The sequence below is a fragment of the Silene latifolia genome, chromosome 4 (genome assembly GCF_048544455.1).
Source record: "Silene latifolia isolate original U9 population chromosome 4, ASM4854445v1, whole genome shotgun sequence".
NCBI lineage: Eukaryota > Viridiplantae > Streptophyta > Magnoliopsida > Caryophyllales > Caryophyllaceae > Silene > Silene latifolia.
Window position 1 is genome coordinate 103,182,282 of NC_133529.1, and position 6,934 is coordinate 103,189,215.

The window sequence follows — 6,934 nt, forward strand, 5'->3', positions numbered from 1 at the left end:
GCTAGAAACATCCTAGGTAGTTGAACAATGAGATATACACAACGAAAATTGAGTACACTTGCAATAATGGGATATGCAAGAAGGAATGGATCATATAAGGATTCGGTTTTATGAATTGGAGGAACTGTGGTAGTTCGTTCCAATAACCGAAGGTCCTATCCCTACACACTGTGAGGACAGTGGGAGTTATTCAAAGGCAAGAGAGCCTATGTCCAGATTGGATCTAGGCACCTACTCAAAGAAGTTCTTATAATACAAGATTATACACAAGAATGGGAAATAGTATATAGTAAGGTTAGGAAAGTGCAAAGTGTTGCTAAAACTTGCTAACCAAGGCCTTTTCATAAGCTAAGCATGATAAGGCATGCCATTTCAACTGAGTTGAGATGTATAGTTATATACAATTTTAAGTTTGGATTATAGATTATGTAGTAATTGATATGGTATCAATTTTACATATGTGATAATGCATTCATCGTTTGAGTTTTATTAAAAACTCATTTATCACTTTGTTATATCCAAATAGGTTGTAAGGACAACGTTGAACCCTATTAAAGTGAACTGGATTAACATAGTATTGGCCCCTAGTTGGTTATATGAGGTGACGTCTCGAAGTGACTAAAGTGTGATGCGATTGATGGCAAGTTCAAGTGCCATAAAGTCATAAGGGATGACTAGTCGATCACATAGGCAGACTGTATGGGACACTCTGTCGGGCAGTGACCGCTTATAGAGTTCTGGTAATTCATATAAAGCTTGGTCGTGGTAAGAGCTACTATAGTATTCTTATGAGTCGATTCTTTGACTAAAGACTGTTCGCCCAAGTTGGAACAGTTTCTGATTGGCTTTGATTTATGCTCTACGACTGTCATAACTGAAGTTAAATGGGTATCTTTTTGGTCATGATGAGCTATGGCTGTACGAAGGGAATAGTGTGATAGGAATTGTCCATCTCCTTGTCAGGGTTATCTAAAATCTCATGGCCACTAGAGGAGTACTGAACTGAAAATGCGTGGTCACGCTAGGAAGGTATCTACGGTAGATAATTCCGATCAAACAGTTACTCTCTTGATCGAGGAAACCACTAAAGATATGATCAAATGCAAGTACGACCTGCAAGACACCTTGCATTGAGTGGGAATTGATGTAATAGGACAAGAGTATTGGTGACGCATACTTGTCTCGGACAAGTGGGAGATTGTTTGAGTAAGTGTCCTCAACAATAGTGCGATCACATTATTAAATCTCAAAATAATAATGCATAAAGGATGATTCAATTATATAATCAACTGATCAACATTAATCGGTAATGATTGGCTAACTAGAGTTTGACATTATTGTCGTTTGACGGTGGTGATCAGTTAATCCCTTAAGGTCACACCTATAGGACGATTCCCAAACTGTAAAGTTAATTAATCGTATATTGATACGGATTAATTAAATCTTTAAATTGAACAAATTTATTTATAAGTGAGAATTTTATATCTTATCGTAATAGGATTAAATAAGATTTATTTTAGTAATTAAAATGTTATGTTACTAAAATTGATCAATGTTTATGAAACATTTGAGATAAGAATGATTAGTTAGTTATTGTAACAACCCCGGATTTAATAATACAAATAAGCTAGATAAATATTGCATTTTATATTAATAAAAGTCCATGATGGCGGAAACACCATGGCGATAAATCCGGGTGCTACCGAAATATATAAAGTAATAGTTAACTACGCATACAACTACTCTCGGGAATGAAAACCCGTCCAAAATAAAACAACAAGGTTCGATTACTAAACATCATAACTATTATTTATTATCTCTCTCTCTCAAAACCCATCCATGACCAAGAAGCACATCAACCTGAAAAAAAATATCAACAACCACCGTCAGTGGGGAGTAACTAGGAGTCCTCCCAGCCATGACTTAAGAAAATTCAAGAAACAATTATGAGCAAATAATTAGAGACAACATATAATCCATTCAAAATATGAAAACATGTGAACTTCATGGAAATTAAATATCAAGGTATACAATCACAAATGAGTGAGTAATAATGATACCACATGATTAATTAAAATGTGTAACAACTTACAAGTTTCATGTCACTTACATGATTATATGAAATACTGTAAAAGAAGGTGGTCATATAATGAAAAGAAATAACACCAATTTACCTGAATGACATATGAAATGAGTAATGATAATATACGAGTGGTAGATTAAACACATCCAAATCTTGGACCATAAATACATAGAATAACACGAGACAAGAACGAGCACCGTCTAGGACCAATAACCTGAAACCCTAAACCTTGGTGTCAATAACATGACACCGAAATAACCCTACGGCAGAACACATAACCGTGAACCCGTGTCTAAGACTGGCCAGACTCTCGAGGGACATAATGTCTAGTTAAGGCGTAAATGTGCGGACCCTTAACCAATCAAGGAGTAAAAGTGCGGACCCTTGACCCCCAAACGACATATCCATAGACTCATAAGAGTATCCAAAAAGGACGGTCAACCCATAGCAGGCCAATAACCTGAAACCATGTCGGGTACTAGGTAGGCCAATAACACGAAACCTACCCATTTGGTATTGCTCATCTCAAGTAGACCAATAACCTGAAATCTACTCGATATCTTATACTCTAGCTAAACCATATATAAAATGGAACAAGGTCCAAAAGATAACAAATGTGCACCATGAATAACCTCATGTTAACATGCCAAAATGCTCATAACTGAGGGATAAATAATATTAAATAAAATTCAATAATGGTAATCGAAGCTAGAGTATAATTTTAACTTTTCCAATATAAAACAAGAGACACTCATGTCAATATATAATTTCCGAAAGGCAATATCACAAAAAGCGTATACATGCCATTTACCATAGTAGAAGTAACAATCAATTCTTAACAAATACACTATTGTAATCTCACATTATAAACATAGTTATGGAGAATATATTTACAAGACATGATACCATCAAATATGTTATTAGTTATTTCCTTAACAAACATTTATTAAATTCGTTAATTAAACATCTAATAATTCTAAACAATTAAACAAAAGTTATATTCTATTCATGAAAAATTACTAGATATTTTAGTGAGTTATAAATGCAATAAAAACAGTACCTAATAAATTATTTAATAATGTTTCACATATTTAACATAAAATTAGCATTTAATAGGCGATTTCAAGCATAAATAAAAAAATAAATAAGAAAATTGTGTCACGACCATTAATAATTTATTTTACATTAGTATAGGATAGAATATGCATAAAAATAAATTGTAAATATTTTATTTATATTTATTTATTATTCTAACACAATTAAAACTTATTTATGGAGTAATTTGTTATAAAATTCAAAAGTAATTATAGAAATTACAAAATCGACATGCAAAACTTTAATACACTAAAATAAGTCATCCTATGATAAAACATTCAATTTTCATATTTATTTATATATTTTACATATTTACTTGAGATTAATTGCATAAAAACACGAATATATATTAAATAAGAGCAATAATAATTATAAAAATAAAATAATTAATTTAAATATTATATAAGTTATAATAGGCCAGAATAAAAATAGGGAAGTAAATTTTCGAAATTATTTTTATGTTTTATATACTTATTAGACGATTATCACATAAAACCGTGATTAAATATCAAATAATAACAAATAAATATATGATAATTATAGAACTAAAATAATCACATGCAAACTCATAAATAATAATAATAAATCAGAATATAATCAAAAATATAATTTTTATAATCATCCATATATTTTACATATTGATTAGATTGTTAAATCACATAAAAACTACAAATAAATCATAGAAAACATTTAAATAAGTATATATTCATCACAAAATAATGAAAACTACTATTTATTATATAAATCATGAATCTCATATATTTCCATGATTTTAAACATCATATATATTATCAATCTTATTATAACCTCATAAAAGCACTTGAAATTCAAAAATCATAGAAAGGAGAAAACCTAGTTACCTTGATAGAGATTAAGATTAGTAAATAAGAAGGATAGTGTTATAAGATCAACCCAAATGATCTCCCTCAACCAATGTCTCTTGATCACCTTCTTGAACAAACATAAGAATGAAAAACAATTAATTAAATACTACTCTAAAAAAAACTAATAAAAGGATGGGAACTAAATAATCACTTACACTTACTAAGGAATAAGATGAAAGAGATGTTAGAATGGAAAAAATAAAATGTAGAGAATTGGGGTAGAAGCTCACGGCAAAGAGGAGAGATTTGTGGGTGCAAATTGTGTTGTGTAAGTTATAGATGAGTAGGAGGCTAAAAAAGGAATAGGTTAGGGGAATGATTAAGGCTAAACCTTAGGCTATTACTTTAAGTAAAGTAGTCACATGCCTATGAGGGTAGGCCTTGGGCTCCAAGGAAAAAAAAACAAGTTGCCAACTTGCCATGTGCCTAGGTGATGAGGTAAATAATAATTCAAGGTGAAAAGAGGAATAACGAGGGTGGGTCTTGTTCGCGGATTTCTGCGATAGCCTTTCGTATTTCGGGCATAATTTCCTCTACATAACTCCGATTGAGGTGTTTTCGGTGGCATTGGAAAGCTAAAAGAAATATCTACAACTTTCATTTTATGATCAAGAGTTAAATCTATCTTTAAAATATCATAAAATTAGCATCAACGACGAAGTAGTTATTCGTCGGCATAAGGAGTGTAAGTTTAGGATGGGTATTTGGATATCATTGTCGAAAAATAATAGATTTTAAAGGATAAAATTTTATTGTGAATCATCCTTATTATTTAAAAATATGAGTTTTATTATTTAGGATGACTTGGAAATTGCGGGGTGTTACAACCCTACCCCCTTAAGAAAAGTTTCGTCCTCGAAACTTGAAATAGAAGGGTTACCCAAATCGAATAGTTGTGGATATCTCTCCCGCATAGATGCTTCAGTTTTCCATGTAGCCTCTTCAAACTTTTGGCTGCGCCACAAAACCTTTACCAGTGGAACGACCTTATTCCTTAGGGTCTTATCTTTCCTATCTAGGATACGTACTGGTTGCTCCTCATAAGTGAGGTTTGGTTCCACCTCGACCACATCCGATCAAGTACGTGGGAGGGGTCACTACGATACCTCCTTAATTGAGACACATGAAAGACATTATGAACCTTAGATAAATTTGGGGGTAACGCTAACTTATAAGCCACCTCTCCAATCCGCTCAAGTACCTCATAAGGCCCAACAAACTTTGGGCTCAACTTGCCCTTAATACCAAATCTCTTCACGCCTTTCATAGGTGACACTTTTAAGAATACCTTGTCTCCAACTTGGTACTCAATCGGCTTTCGACGCAAGTCGGCATACGACTTTTGTCGGTCCTGAGCCGCTTTCATCTTTTCCCGAATTAGCTTAACTTGCTCAATGGATTCTTAAATCATTTCGGGTCCGAGAACCGCAGCTTCACTTATATCATCCCAACACAACGGGCTTCGACATTTTCTCCCATATAAAGCCTCAAATGGCGCCATCTTAATGCTGGAGTGAAAACTGTTGTTGTACGAGAACTCAACCAAGGGAAGACTTTTCTCCCAACCGGCTTGAAACTCTAATTCACAAGCTCGAAGCATATCCTCTAACGTTTGAATAGTACGCTCCGTCTGTCCATCTGTAGCGGCATGAAATGCCGTACTCAACTTTAGCTTACTACCCAAAGCCTCTTGAAGTTTCCTCCAAAAATGCGAACAAAATCGTGGGTCACGATCGGAAACTATATCTTTCGGAACACCATGTAATCTAATAACTTCTCTTTGGTATGCCATCGCCATCTCATCCAAACTCCACGTTTCTTTCATCGGAATGAAATGAGCTACTTTAATCAACCGATCAACCACAACCCAAATGGCATTCTTTCTTGTCGGCGTCCTTGGCAAGCTCATCACAAAGTCCATGGAAATTGAATCCCATTTCCACACTGGTATTTCCAACGGCTGCAAAAGACCACCGGGTCTTTGATGCTCAAACTTCACCTTTTGACAAGTGAGGCATTTGGCCACAAAATCAGCAATCTCTCTTTTCATATTAGACCTCCAAAAGAATTTCTTCAAATCCTTATACATCTTATCCCCACCTGGGTGAATAGAGTATGGTGTACTATGAGCCTCTTGCATAATCTTTCTTTTGAGCACATCACAATTAGGAACACACCATCTCCCATGAAATCTTAAACTCCCATCTGCCAAAATCTTGAAGTCCTTTGCTTCTCCAGCCTTGGAACGCAAACCTTCGAGTATTGCATCCTCTCGTTGCTTCACTCGAATCTCATGATATAATTCAGGTTCAGCTGTCATGGCACTCAAGTTGGCACTCCCTTGACGGACCACTTCCAAAATCAGCTTTTGAAATTCACGGCAAAGTTCATCAGGCAACACTAGAGTCACGTTTAGCGTGTGTTTTTCCTTCCTACTTAATGTATCAGCCACCACATTGGCCTTACCTTCATGGTACTGTAGCTGAAGGTTATAATCATTGATCAACTCTAACCATCTCCTTTGCCTCGCATTTAGATCCCTTTGTGTGAAAATGTATTTTAAGCTTTTGTGATCTGTATAAAAGTTGCATGAAACTCCATAGAGGTAGTGTCTCCAAATCTTGAGGACAAAAACTACAGCTGCCAACTCGAGATCATGAGTCAGATAGTTCTTTTCAGTTTCCTTTAGTTGCCTCGACGCATAAGCCACAACCTTTCCATTTTGCATTAATTAGCACACAACCTAGACTATTCTTTGCCGCGTCACTATAGACATCAAATCCGACGCCTTCCTCGGGTAATGTTAGAATTGGTGCTGATGTCAATCTCCTCTTCAGCTCTTGAAACGCCTCTTCGCAGGCACTAGACCACG

The 6,934-nt window shown here is 34.8% G+C and overlaps 1 long non-coding RNA gene and 1 pseudogene across 2 annotated transcripts; both read right to left on the reverse strand.

Moving 5' to 3' along the window:
• Positions 1 to 1,690: 1,690 nt before the first annotated feature.
• Positions 1,691 to 4,292, reverse strand: LOC141652366 (uncharacterized). Of its 2 annotated transcripts, none has more exons than XR_012547172.1 (3): positions 4,224 to 4,292; positions 4,039 to 4,126; positions 1,691 to 1,860 (listed from the first exon to the last, which is right to left on the reverse strand). It is a non-coding gene; the product is annotated as an uncharacterized LOC141652366 (long non-coding RNA). The 2 variants fall into 2 exon arrangements; XR_012547171.1 differs by having other exon boundaries at positions 4,218 to 4,291.
• Positions 4,293 to 4,883: 591 nt separating this feature from the next.
• Positions 4,884 to 5,428, reverse strand: LOC141651855 (uncharacterized; annotated as a pseudogene).
• Between the last annotated feature and the right edge of the window lie 1,506 nt (positions 5,429 to 6,934).